The 14,267-nt window shown below is 42.2% G+C and overlaps 1 protein-coding gene across 1 annotated transcript in view; it reads right to left on the reverse strand.

Annotated features, from left to right (window-relative positions):
- Positions 1–12,940, reverse strand: part of CDH5 (cadherin 5) — a 33,074-nt gene extending 20,134 nt beyond the window's left edge. Inside the window, exon 1 of the mRNA XM_089540134.1 lies at positions 12,856–12,940. The gene's annotated coding sequence lies outside the window, so the exon portion shown is untranslated. The remainder of the gene's footprint in view (positions 1–12,855) is intronic.
- Between the last annotated feature and the right edge of the window lie 1,327 nt (positions 12,941–14,267).

Below are 14,267 nucleotides of genomic sequence, written 5' to 3' on the forward strand. Positions count from 1 at the left end.
GTCCATAGATTCTCACGGGAGGACATAGAGTCTTCTAGAGAGAACATGTTAATCAAATGTGTGAATAATCAAATCCGCAAAAGTCAAAACCACAAATGTGGAGGGCCAGCTGTATACTCCATGAACCACAGAAAAATGTTATTGGAACTGTGACTTTCAAGGTCTGTCCCCTTTTCTGTATTCTGCAGTTGGCCTTCTATATCTACTGATTCTTTATCCATGGATTCAACCAGCCACGGCTTGAAAATATTTTTAAAATATATAAATTCTGAAGAGCAAACCTTAATTTTAACATTTTATGTAAGGGACACCATTTTACTATGTCATTATATTTAATCCCATTGTGGGAGAAAGGCAGGATATAAATCCTTGAAATAAAATAAAATAAAGGGACTTGAGCATCAACAGATTTTGGTATCCGCAGGGTGTCCAAGAACCAAACCTCAGCAGATACCAAGGGCCCACTGTATTTACCAAATTATTTTCCTCCTGGGCCAAACCACAAGGCATGTCTAGCTGTCATTTGCCATAAAAAAACACCCACAGAGTGTCATCTAGCTGTTAGAATCCATTAAAAAAACTTATCCAGCTACATACAATCCTAGAAGTGGTACAAAAATCCTAGTATTTCTGTATACGGTCCCAAGATGTCCACTCTTTCTAACTATAGCTACTTCAGGAAAACATTTATTTGAGCAGTATTGTGCCTGCAAGGAATATATTAATCCAAAGTAGGATACAGATTTTAATCCAAAATAGGATACAAATTCCTAAATAGGAATTTAACATATAATATTAAGAAATGGAAATACCTGAGCTGTTGCTGTTGGTAGAGAAATGTATCCAGAGCTGATCTCTGTGTCTTTTGGTCTTGGAAGCAACAAAGTGGTCAACTTAGTTCAAATTGTAAAATGCTGGCCTTTGCATTTTTGAAATGCTCACTGTATGCAGAAAAGTTTAAGAAATCTTGCTTTCTTTTTGGTGAGAAAGTTAAACAAGGTGAAATGGCCACTTCCCACCTCAAAATAACACAGAGCCTGAGATTTCAAGTGGCATCCAGCTTGCTTTAAATATTAATTATTAAATCAGTCATATTAAATTATTTTTATTAATAATGTATTTAAAATACATTAAGAATGACAAAGATTGAGAAAAGAGAAAAAAATATTGAAAATCTAAAATAAAATACAATGGGCCCATTCACACTATGGAAATAACCTGGTGTGAAACCGGGTTATTTCTGCAAGGTTCCCACTGGCCCCCAAATGTATCCGGTACTGTTTGCGGGGGGGGGGGGGTACGGAAAAACCCACTTAACTTGGCGTATTTGGCACTGTGTCCTTAAGCGCGCCTTTTTTTAAAGTGCCACAGTGATCCAGATCTTCAGTAGTGTGATTGATCTAGAGCACGCTGTATCATTTGTGGAAATGGAGGTAGCTCCATTTTAAATTAATACGAATGGCAACAGGGTTAAAATGGCACGGAGAGATTTGGAACAGCAAATGTAGTGGGAACATCAATCTCTGAAGATGCCAGACACAGATGCCAGTGAAAGGTCAGGAATAAACTCTCCTACAATATGGCCAGATAGCCCAAAAACCCCACAACTATGGATGCTGGCCGTGAAAGCCTTCGACTTCACACTTTTTAAAGAGAATTTTCAAAGAATATTAAAAAGATGTTATACCATACATCTGAGACAATTAAGTATGTTATTAGTTTTTCCAAAATGACTTTGTGTCTTTATTATTTAAAACTTCTTTTTGGAATTTAAGACCCACAGTAAACATTTATCTAACCCAGTAAGTTTCTAGCTGTCTAGCTGTCTAACCTCTGCTCTTGCCTTTCCTCCTGGTAATTCCCAGTTCATCTATTTCAGAAGCATATGGCAGATAAAATGGTGCTTGTTTAGTAAAGATGAATAATGTTGTCGTGAATAATATTGCCAGTAAAGATTTTGCAGCAAAATCAACAGAGTTCATGATGCCTTAAATATTCCTCATTTAGTCATGGCATGATGGCATTTTACTTGGCTTTCACCGAGTACTTCGTTGTATCCTGTTGTTTTCCCCTCTCCCATTCCTTTGGCTTGGCTTCCTATGCATTGTTTGCACATTGGCAGACTTGATTTTTTTATTTTTTTTGCAAACAAACAATGCTTTCCTTCAAACCACAAGTTGAGGGAAGCTCACTTTGGTAATTTAAATCTCTGTGGAGCAAGCTGTGACTGTGAGACTTGACTCATTTGCTAAAAACTGAAAAGTAGCAGGTTCATTCCATGCAAAACGAAGTTGCTGAATGTTTTTCTGCACTAGAAGGGCAAGAGACTTTCTTTTTGAAAGAAGAAAAGAAAAAGCTTAGAATCTGGGCCAGTTAATAGTCCAAACATGCATTGTGCCAAATGTTTAGAATCCATGTGAAATCTTGGCAACTAGGAAGTGTAATGTGACATCAAGAAAACCCAATGCAATTCATGGTTGCATCAACAGAATTATAGTGTCTGAATCAAGGTATATATTATTATTGTGCTTTGGTTAGGCCTCACCTAGAATCCTGTGTGTATTCCTGACTACCACAGCTGTAGAAGAATATTGACAAGATGGAAAGTGTCCAGAGAAGGGCAATAAAGATGGCAAAAAAGTCTGGAAATTAAAGTGACGATTAGGAGAGTATTGCATTAGCTTTGCTCCCAACATAGATAGATAGATAGATAGATAGGTAGGTAGTGTTTTCTTTTACAACACTAATTCCAACCCCCTAATTGTTCCTTCTTCAAAGAATCCAAAGGATGCTAAAAATTCCATTCGGCATTGTCAGTTCTGTGGGGAGAGAGAATACTGGTAAACTAAAAACTCTAACATGAATCCATCAGCCAGAATATTGGCCATGAAGCTCTCCACATGGCAGAAAAGCTGTTAAATGCCACAAGAGGCTGTGTCTTTTCCTGCCTTCTTTCACATGCAGATGCATCCTTCATGTGGTGGGAAGTATAGTCTTCTGTGTATGTTTTTGGAACAACTGTACAGGAAAGAAGTTGGCTTATAAGCCCCTTGCACTAAAGACTCCCAAAGTACAAAGCACATTTGAGCAAATAATTGATACAGACATTAAACTTTCACTGCCAATAAGCAACCTGGGGCATATAGACACTGCAATGAAAATACACCAAAGTGTATTGTAGACTAGCACAGAACACAAAACAAGCATCCTTATGGCTTGTTTTTCTGTGATAACACAGTTGCTCATTATTTTTACTATTTCAGTACAAATAGGTTTTTATTTTGGTCAAACTTAGTTAATTTACAGAACCCACGCCTAATAGGATTTCTTGATTAGGATAATACTGTTGGGAATTTTAAGAGATGCAATGTTTAAAGTTTGGAGAAGAGGCGGTTGAGGCCAGTGGCCAAAGGTTTGCAAATCCTGAGCTGCTCTTAGAGCAAGTTATTTTGCATCTCCACCCACCTGGAGTTTGCTCTGGCACTGAAGAGCCCTGTGCACTACGCAGGGCATGTGGAGGTCACATAGTAAAGTTTACAGCAGGAAGAACTCCTATAAATTGTTTATAAATTGTTCTCTACTAAAGGGTGGAGAAGTTGGAGCAGACTTGTTCGCTGTTGCTCCAGAGGGAATGACTGGAGCTGGTGAGTGGAAACAGCAAGAAAGCATATTTCTACAAAACATTAGGAGAAATCTCCTTAAAAACAAGAGATTTTTAACAGTGGAGCAGACTAGAGATGTAAATGCTTGAGTATTCCATCCTTGCATGCAAGGATGAATGATTACAGGAGCTTTCTCTCAATTGTGAGAGAAAACAGATATTCCTCTGCAGCACTTTCTTTGTACTTGAACATCCTGAAGTGTTGCAGAGGAATTATTTAGTGGAGAAAAATAATTAGGCTGTTTTTACACACACACACACACACACACACACACACACTGTTTTCCACGCAGAAACAGTGAGCGAGATCCTAGATCATGGATTTAGCTAAGTATATTTAACCCATCCTGTTTTATTAGGCATCAGCCACTGCAAGCATAGAGGTCTGTTCTCTGGTTGATTGGTTCACGTGTGAAATTTTCATCCCATCCTTCTAGCAATCTCAGATTTTATTTATTTTTATTTATTATTTATTTTATTCTATCCTGCCTTTTATTGCAAAAAGGGACCCAGATGCAACAAGCAGGATCTCTGTTATAATTACTTCTTGCACTGGAGATCACTGGCAGAGGGAGGCTGGAAACATCAGGTATGCTGGGCCCTGATCATAGAAGAAGAGACCTCTATTGCTCATGGTGTCTGCTACTTGGTGAGGCTGGATTGTGGGACTTCTGTAATTGTGGCAATAGTGCCATGGTTCTGAATGTACAGGGATTGTGAATACAAATTAGTCACAGATGCGTAACTTTCGGTTACACATTTGGTACTGCCATAGTTAATTCAAGTCAGTATTTTCTAGTTATCTATTCTATAGTAACTCAAGGACTACTAAGATTTGCAAATATCCTTCATGAGGAAATGGTATTAAGAACTGTCCTCTATGACCCTAAGTGTGTGTACGTGCATTTCAGTTTTAGCTGCATGCAATTGGGCTTCCTTTAAATGAACTGTCGGGGGAGTAAGGAAGGGCCAGATGGCTGGCTTCCTGCAGATGGCAGAATAAGAAGAAATCCTGAAGACGAGAAATCCAAAGCCAATTCTGCTTAGTTTAGACAACGGATGAACATAGCTTGAGCAAATACCATGCCTGACTTCCAGAATCTTCCTTTGTGTTTCCATATGGTTCTGAGAAAATGAACTGGGGAGATGCGAAAGAGAAATCCAGGTGATTTTTGTTTGTTTGTTTTTCTTAAGCAGTCATAAAAACAAATTAATAAATTACACAAAAAGTTTTGAATCATGTATGAGAAATGCTGGCTTAATGAATGAATGATGTCATACATTGCTTTGCTTATTATGTTCTTTGGGAAAAGACTGTGGGAATAGTGATTGCATGGTGCATTGACAATAGTGGTACTTGAGTCATGGAGGGAAAATTTCAATATTAAAAAAAGGAATACAAATCCATTCGGGGCTTTAGTTTTAACTTTAAAAGAGCTATCCAAGGTGCTGGACCAATTTAAGATCATGCCTTGTAGAACTTCTTACAGGTTAAGCTTGATGAGATCAACCATCTCTTTAACATGGAAGCTGCAGCCACCATTGGAATCTGTTGTCTAGGAGCATGTTTTTGAGCTCTGTCTTGTTGAAGGTCTTCAAGCAAAAAGAAGAAGAGCTTATTTAACGGGGATGCTCTCGCTCTGGATTTCCTGTATCAAGTAAGACAGGAATGGTCCTGCAAATATTACTGATTTACAGTTTCCATCACTCCTGATGGAATGATAAGGGAAGATCAGAACTGTGCATCAACAACATCTGCAGGGCCACATGTTGTGTATGTTTGAAATAAGATATTGGACTAGGTGTCCTATAAGACTTTCTACAGCTCCACGAATCTGTAAATTCTGTATTTAGGGAGCATTCAAATCTGCAGTTACTCTAGTCCAGGAATAGTTTTACCATGTGATAACCCATATACATTTAATATAGTTCTGGACAATTTCTTAGATTGCATTGTATTCTCTATTTCTTAAAGATAATGCTTCTCTCTGAAAAACAATGCACATTGGCTATTTTGATCTGAGGAACCAGTGGAAGATGGTAATGATAGTTATGAGTGAGCCAGTTCAGCAATAGATTCAAAAGTGTTATCTCTTTTGGGAGCTGAAAAACTTGGGTGGAATGATATCTCTGATATTTTTCTTTTTAGTTCCTTTACACTGCCACTGTTTTCAACAACTAGAAAGAGTCTTAGAAATAATCAGAAGGCTGAATGTTAGAAAGACTTTGTATATACTGAGCACATTTAAGACATACTATACTATACAGTATTACTTCTTCTAGTAATCTTGGATTCTTCCAATAAATGTCTTGTGGAGCTTGTGTTTACACAGTAGCTAATATCTCACATCAGAGAATACACTGCATATTTTTAAGATGATATGGACATGTCTCTGACATCATACACACACTTTTTAGTGCAATGTGATGATGCACATCGGGGCACTGGACAAAGTGTCCTGTTATACAGTTGTGGTTCCCTTGTTGCATTGATAAGTATCATTCCATTATGCTATGGGTCCATTATACTATAGTAGGACCTACAGTACAATGGGAACTATGGCCCGTTACAAATGGGCATAAAAGTACGTCCTGGGGACGTACAAGGGTTAGAAAGGTGCGTCACTTCCTGACGCCCCTAACCCTAATACGGACCCAGTCCATACAAAATGGCGGCGCCCGTTCCACACGGGGGGCGCCATTACGATGTCATGAACGCGCCACCTCCAAATGACGTCTAGAGCGCTCTTTCCACAGCGCGAGAAGGAGCTCTGAAATGGAGCTCCTTCTGAAGTTTGTGTCGCTGGCGCAGCCTTTAGACAGCTGCTCCAGCGACGCAGAGGAGAAAGGGGCCGAGTGGCCCCTTTCTCCTCCTCCCTGCCGCCGTTGGGTGTCCTTGGGGCATGAAGCCCCAAGGACACCCCTTTCCAGGCTGTGGGGAAGTGGCCTTTTGCCGCTTCCCCGCGGCCTGCAAAGTGGCGGATTGGGGTCTCAGAGGCTGCCCTTGTGGCAGCTGAGGCCCCGATACAGTGGGGAAAGGGCGGCTTACAGGCCGCCCCAAACAGGCAGTCTGTAACGCGCCAATAATTCAATGGGATCCATTACACAACTGCCATGATGCTGGCTGCATTTGTGTAATGTCCCAAAAGACATTATGGGGCAAAACAGATGGGAAGGAAGAAGTGGCCAGAGGCTACGCCCGACCTGGTCACCCTGGGACTGTGGCGACCACAGGCCATGGACCTAAGGATGCCTGCTGCCGTGGTCCCAAATGGACCAAAGAAAGGAGTGGAAAATATCACCTCCTTTTGGGCTGGTTTTGGGATGCCTTAGGTCAGGGGTCAGCAACCCCCAGCCCGTGGGCTGGATCCGGCCCAGCGAGGCGGCAGGACCGGCCCCAGCCCGGTCTTGCTGCCGCCACCACCAAGGTTGCCGCCGCTTAGGGATGGCATATCCCTAATGTGGAGAGAGGCCTGGGGCCACAAGGGCCGTGGGGGAGCCCACGGAGGCGGCAGGCCGCTTCCACGGGCTCCTTCTCGGCCCTTGTGCCCCCAGGCCTCCCTCCGGAGAGAGAGGCCTGGGGCCACAAGGGCTGTGGGGGAGCCCGCGGAGGCAGCAGGCTGCTTCCGTGGGCTCCTTCTCGGCACATGTGGCCCCAGGCCTCCCTCCGGAGAGAGAGGCCTGCGGCTGCAAGGGCCATGGAGGCGCCCAGGAGGTGGCCTGCCCAAGCCCTTCCCTTTGGCCGAAAGGGCCCCTTGGAGCCCTTTCGGCCTGAGGGAAGAGCCTGGGACGGGTGCCCAAGCCCTTCCCTTCGGCCTCCCTCCCCTTCGGCTGAAAGAGCCCCTTGTAGCCCTTTTGGCCGAAAGGAAGAGCCGAAGGGAAGGGCCTGGGACGGGTGCCCAAGCCCTTCCTTTCGGTCAAAAGCTCCGCCCCCGACATGTGGCTCTGCTCCCGGAGGGTGGAAGCTCCACCCCGGCTTCAGCCCCCCAGTTGTCTGAGGGACAGCAACCCGGCCCCCGGCTCAAAAAGGTTGCCTACCCCTGCCTTAGGTGGTCCCGGCACAACCCTGGGTTAGCTTCAGGGGCATGTGGTGTTTAGACATCACCTCCAGACCGGCTGGAAGTATCTGTGTCTCCCATTTCAGGTCTATGTCTCCCTTTTCTTCCTAAGAATATGAATGTTGTGAAATAGTGTAGTTCGACTTTATGTAGGTTTATGATGGCATAAATACCCAACTGCATGCCAGCCAATATTTCTATTTCACACTCTTCATCCATTGACTTTCAATAGATTGCTTAATCCTAAAAGACAAATGGCTAGAGTTCTTGAGGGCCAAGGGATCAATAGCAATTTTGCACAAGGTATGGGGTGCACCTGAGACCTACATTTAGTTATGAGTCCCAGTGTAGTTGATCTACTGAGTCAGTGAGAGCTTGGTAAATAATCTGAGCTCTTTAGAAGATGGGTGTGATAAACTCGGGCCCGTTACAGACCGCCCAAAAGGGGCGGTCTTGGGCCGCTGCCAGTTGCAGCGCGGAGGAGCCGCAGCAGCTAAACTGTGCGACTCCTCCGCGCTGCAAAAAAGGAGTGCAGAAATCGCACTCCTTCCGGCAACCCGGAAGAGCTGCCGCAAGTGCCAAAGCACGCACTCGCGACGGCTCTTCCGGGTTTAGACGTCCGGACGCTGTGCGTCCGTTACGTCAAGATGGCCGCGCCTGTCTGTATAGGGCGCTGCCATCTTCCTGTACGGAATACGCGCGTCCGGAAGCGCCGCCCCTCGCGCGTATTCCTGGCACAACGACGGTGCCGCTTAGGCCCGTCTGTAAGGCGCCATCCTGATTATTTTACTCCAACATATGGCAAGGCATTGGATAGATCCAGTTGTCCCACAATAGCTGTGCAAACTGATTAATCTCTATTCAGAAGTAAGACCCACTGAATTGAATGCAATTTACTCCCAAGTATGTATAGGATTGCAGCCTAAGAGGTCTTATCTATATAAGAAAACAGACAAAAGACCATAAACAGCATTAGGTGGATCCAGTAAAGACCTCTATTCACCCCCCTTTGCTGCAGCTATTTCTATTGGGTCTGCTTATGACTGCATAACGTTTTGTAACCTGCACACAGATCTTTATGTCAGAAGGGTGCATCATCATGAGATTCCTTTCTAAACATACCTTCCCCATGCTCTCTTCTCTTTGTGGGGATGATTGCTTGGTAAAAAATTGTTTACTAGGTTTATTTAAAAATAAACTTTAAATATAGTATGTTTTTGATTACACAAGAGTTCTCCTTACTCTTCAGAGATAATGAAGGGATGAACTTGTATTAACTTGAAAGTTCAGCTTCCACTTAAGTGTTGGCCCCCGCATTTAATTCTTTCCCTGCTGTGCACATCTTCAGATTGCTGACAAAACTCCTGCATAGCAGATACCGACGGGGAAGCGAAACCAATCTAGCAAAACAACCTTCTGAACAGCATGTATTAAGTGTATATAGCATAATGAAATGAATGGGTCTATAGGATGGGAATCAATTTACATGCCTATAAGGACTTTCTTATTAAATTACTAAATCTGATAACTTTCAGACAATGTAGAATTCTGCTTTCTTAAAAACATATATATTCCTCTCAAGTCATGCATCTGCTTGTACTAATTTCTCATACAAATGGTTAGTATTTGCAGAAGAAACCAAAGAAGTGAGCCAAGAAATTAGCCAGACTGGGAAGACTTGAAATGGATATTGCCCATGGATAAAAATGGGTAAGGTCCCTAGGCTTAAACTGGTCTGGCTCAGACTTAGCCATGCTATTCTGCTCAATAAATGGAGAAGCTTGGTTTCATTCATTCCAGGCCCTCCTGGATTCATATTATTCAATGGTAGTAACATGTGTGTGGATGCGTCAGTGCATGCATGCACCACCATTGAATAATAGGCATGATGATCTATGAGCAGTCAAATCCACAATCGTCAGCCTGCTGATATGGAGGTCCACTGTATTTCTGAGCTTTGAATTCCAAGTCTCAGCCACATATCAAGATTAGTCTTGGGACATAGATCCCTGTGGCAGAAATGTGGAGTCTCCTAATCCGACACTCAAAGAGCTACGCCACTCTGGCTTTCTTCAGGGTTGATGTCACACAGTGCATGGTGTTGCCCACTCATGGTGTCTTCCCCTCTATGACCTCCTCTCATACCACACCCATTCAGAATCCTTAGTAACATTTTTGTACTAATTTACTCATATATCGTAATTCCCATATGTCACTGAATGGAATGCTAACAATTGTGACATAAACAACTAGCAAAACTAAAATGATACTTTAAAATTACAATATCACACACACACAATAACTGTGTTTACGTATGCATAGTTTCATGTGGTTAAAGTGAAAATTTGGTAAAATGTGATCTGTTTAAAGAAAACTTAAAAATTAATATATATATATATATATATATATTTAAAAAATCAAATTTTTGAAATTTTAAATTTTAATTAAAAAAAGAGATGTGTGTGTCATTTAAACAGCATACCTCCAAAGTGACCTGAAGCAGCTTTATTTTGGCCTGTCTGTATGGGCCCAAACTTTCTATTTCATGTGCTTTCAGATAATCCCTGGCTTTAAAAGTACAAGTGTGTATGTGTGTCCATGTAGAAACTATATTTTCTTTCCCTGTTTGTTCTGCTCGAAGAAAACAAGTCTCCTTGTAGCAGCAGACTCCTTGTAACCTGGCACCCCCCTGACATGTTGGACTAAAAACCCCATCACCTCCACCAGGTTGGGCTGATGGGAGTTGTTGTTCAACACACCTGGAGGGTGGCAGTGAGGAGGGGAGAAGCCAGGCCTCCCTTTTCAGCCTCTGACAGTGCAGACGCCTTACTCTTGAGGAAGCAGTAACATCCCTTCTCTTGGTAGAAAAGACAGCACAACACAAGTGACATTGGCAGTGAGCTTGAAAATCATTCTGGGGAATAAAAAAGAGGCAACCACCCTCCATCTTTTAAATAGTAGCTGCTATACGTACAATTTGGCTTGGCAACAGCAGTCAATCAAAAATGCCTCTAAAGGTTAAAACACTATACAAATCCCTTTACATATATCCTGTTTTCAATTACAGCATTTGGCTTCAACAAAAGGAGGATATGAGGCAAGGTTATTCCATTTGGCAAATCCCTTCAATAGCCATTAACTGTTTAAGGGAAAGCTTCCCTTCCCTTTCATTTCATTTTCTTCTGCTTGGGGTGGTAAAGGTGGGCAGACAGAAAAACAGGACAGGGCACATGGACCCTCTCTTTGACTCATTGAAGCCCAGACGATATAAGCAGGGATTTGGGGAGGAAAGTCCAAAATTTCAGAGGTCAGTCCTTTACATAAAGACATCTTCAAGGTGCTGTCCAGTTCAGGTCCACAATCCAGTTACAGTATCAGAATCCCATTTTAACTGCTGAGTTACAGCACTACAAAGATCCCGTGTGTGTGCACTTTCAAATCAACTTTTAACTTCTTGTGATCCTAGGGTTATCTTAGGCAAGGAATACTCAGAGGTGGTCTGCCATTTCCTTCCTCTGAAATATAGCCTATAGTATGAAATATAGCCTACAGAAACCGGACAATATATATAGCCTGATATTCCCTGATGGTTGCCCTGTTTAGGGGATATGGTGCTTGCAGGGCATAGTACTGTATGATTATGCCACTAACTCATTATATCACTATAATTCCATTTTAACCGCCGTGGTTCCATCCTACGAGATCCTGGGTTTTGTAGTTCAAGGCAGGCTGCATAGAACACACAGCTAGAATTGAAAGCTAATTTATAAATTTTTATATCACATCTTTTCCTCCACATCTTTCAAGGTGACATAGAAGACTCTCAAAAAGTTATCTTTAGATTTCAGTAACTACAATCCCCAGCGTGCTGTGGAGTTCTGAGCATTTTAGTCCAAAAATATTTCCCCAACTTTTGGTATTTCCTCTCCATTTGATCCTCACATTAATTTCATCAGGCAGGTACCATAACATCCAAAATCTACAAAACTGCAATACTTTTATTGGAGCAACCAAAATGCACAAAATACATGATCCAAGCTTTCGAAGCAGCAATGTGCTTGTTTATGAACAGTCAACCAATTATTTTAAAGTTTTAGGGTAGTTTAAAAAACAACAACAACACATTACCACTTTCTTCTTATTCCTAACCAAAATCACTCTCAGAAACTCAATGGAACATCCTTTTGCCTAACTGCAACCATACATGGACCTGGAGTGGTTGAAGTGAGCCTGCAAGAATGTGGCAGTGCAATGTGCTCCTATTCACTTTTGCAGCAGTAACCAACACTACCTCTTAACTAAGGCTCTCCAGGTACGGATTGTTGTTGTTGTGTGCCTTCAAGTGGTTTTCAACCTAAGGTGACCCTAACATGGGTTTTTATTGGCAAGATTTATTCAGATGATGTTTGCCATTGTCATCCTCTGAGGCTGAGAGCATGTGACTTGCCCATGATCACCTAGTAAGTTTCATGGCTGAGTTGGGAATTGAACCCTGGTCCAGATTCATAGTCCAACACTCAAGCCACTATGCCATGCTGGTTCTCAGGTACAGATTAGAGAATGGAATATATTTTTAAATGCCTATTTTAAACATTAATTGGTAGCAGTTGGGGAGCCTGGCTTGTGATATGAACTAATGCTACTTTCTCATAAACATTACTCAGTGTCCTCAGAGATTCTGTGACCTGAGAGCATCCTGGGATGGTGAATATTCTAGATGGAGATATTTGAGTATCTCAATGTAATTTGAGCACATATCCTGGGGCAATGTAGAGACTTGGCCCATCAAATTTTGCACCATTCCAAAACAGCTGTTAGCTAGGAAGCATTCTTATTTATCTGGTTTTTCGCATTTATAAGTCACTTATGAAACAAGTAGCTCAGGTATCTCACAATTAACACAAATTAATAATAGGATGTAACATATCAAAACCCCACAATAAAGCCAACAATAAAATACAGAAGTAAATATGAAAGTCATGATAAAAATGCAATACAACGCCAATCCAACAGATATTTTTTAAAACGAGCGAGGGGGAAAAAATAACAAGTTATACAAGATCAAGTGTACTAAGTGCAAGAATCCTTACATATCCCAGCATCAATATTTTCCTGCTTTCCTCCCATGTTTCTTACCTGGTTTGGGCTTTATCCAAACTAACAAGAGTCTGTTGACTATGTCCACTTAATATCCTCCAAGTACTGAGTGGATACAGTGAAATATCTAAAACAAAACGAAAATCTGCATTAAGCAATACAGGGAGTGTTCAGCTTTCCAGTCTCCAAGGTTTCCCAGCTGGGAGTCTGCCCTTTTCCCGTCCTGCATCCCGGCATCCTGTTATTGTTCCAAGCCTTAGTAATGCTGGGTGTGGAGGAAATCAGATAAAGTTTTTTTGACAATACCTTAGGCACATGCAAGAAGCAGCAAAAGATGGGTCTCAAGAGAGGCGAAAGAAAGAAAAGAAATATTGATTTACTTAGGACCATTAATATCAGTTTAATATAACAGCAGTAACTGGATTGAATTACAATACTGAAAGCGAAGCCTGCATGTTCTGGCACTCCTTGGCAAGTTGGTCCTAAGGGCCAGTTTAAACACTGGATCCCATAGCATCACACAGCCAAAGAGAATGTTTGCATGTTTCATGCGGCAGGCAAAAGATTTAAAACTGAAGAACACAGGAAAATGATTTATCCTAAGTCAGGCGATGGTCCCCCTAAGATGAGGTGGCTGTTACAGCAGTTTGACACCACTTTAACTGCCATGACTCAGTGTTATGGAATTCTGGGATTTGTAGTTTTGTGAGATATTTAGCCTTCTCTGTCAGAGACCTCTGGTGCTCCGCCAAGCGACAAATCCCTCAATCCCATAGCATTGAGCCATGGAAGTTAAAGCGGGGTCAAAGTACTTTGTTTCTGCAGTGTGGCACCAGCCTCACTTTTGTCTTTAGTATCTTGCTTGAAAATGGTGGTTGCAATCTATCGGGGTGCTTTGATGGTGTATTCCTGCATGGCAGCAGGTTGGACTTAATGGTCCTTGAGGCCGTTGTGTCAAAATGGCAGTGCTCATCTGTACAGGGCACCACCATTTTGACACCCTCGTCATGTGCAAGGGGCGAGGGGCGTCTGGAAGCACCGCTCCTCACACATGATGATGGTGCCCCATTGTGCCCCTCTGTCCCGGGCCTTGGTCTCAAAGGTGCTACAGGAGATTTCTCTACATAGAGACTCAATTTAGACATCTTTTCTTCTAGGGACAGTTCAGGCTTGATTTGTTCTAGGACCCATTTGTTAGCCTTTTTCACCATTCATGGTACCCTCAGAATTCATTTTGAGCCCCACATCTCAACTGAGTAGATTTTCTTTCTATCAGCTTTCTTCACTGTCCACCTCTCCAACTATACATTGTGATGGGAAATATGGTATGGACAATCCTAAATTTAGTATTCAGTTGTATATCTTTGCACTTCAAGATCTTGTCAAGTCCTCTCATAGCTGTGCTTCCCAGTCCTAGTCTTCTAATGTCTTAACAACAGTCTCCATTCTGA

This window comes from Sceloporus occidentalis, unplaced genomic scaffold (genome assembly GCF_023333645.1).
Source record: "Sceloporus occidentalis isolate IW3139 unplaced genomic scaffold, rSceOcc1.0.p SCAF_10, whole genome shotgun sequence".
Lineage (NCBI taxonomy): Eukaryota > Metazoa > Chordata > Lepidosauria > Squamata > Phrynosomatidae > Sceloporus > Sceloporus occidentalis.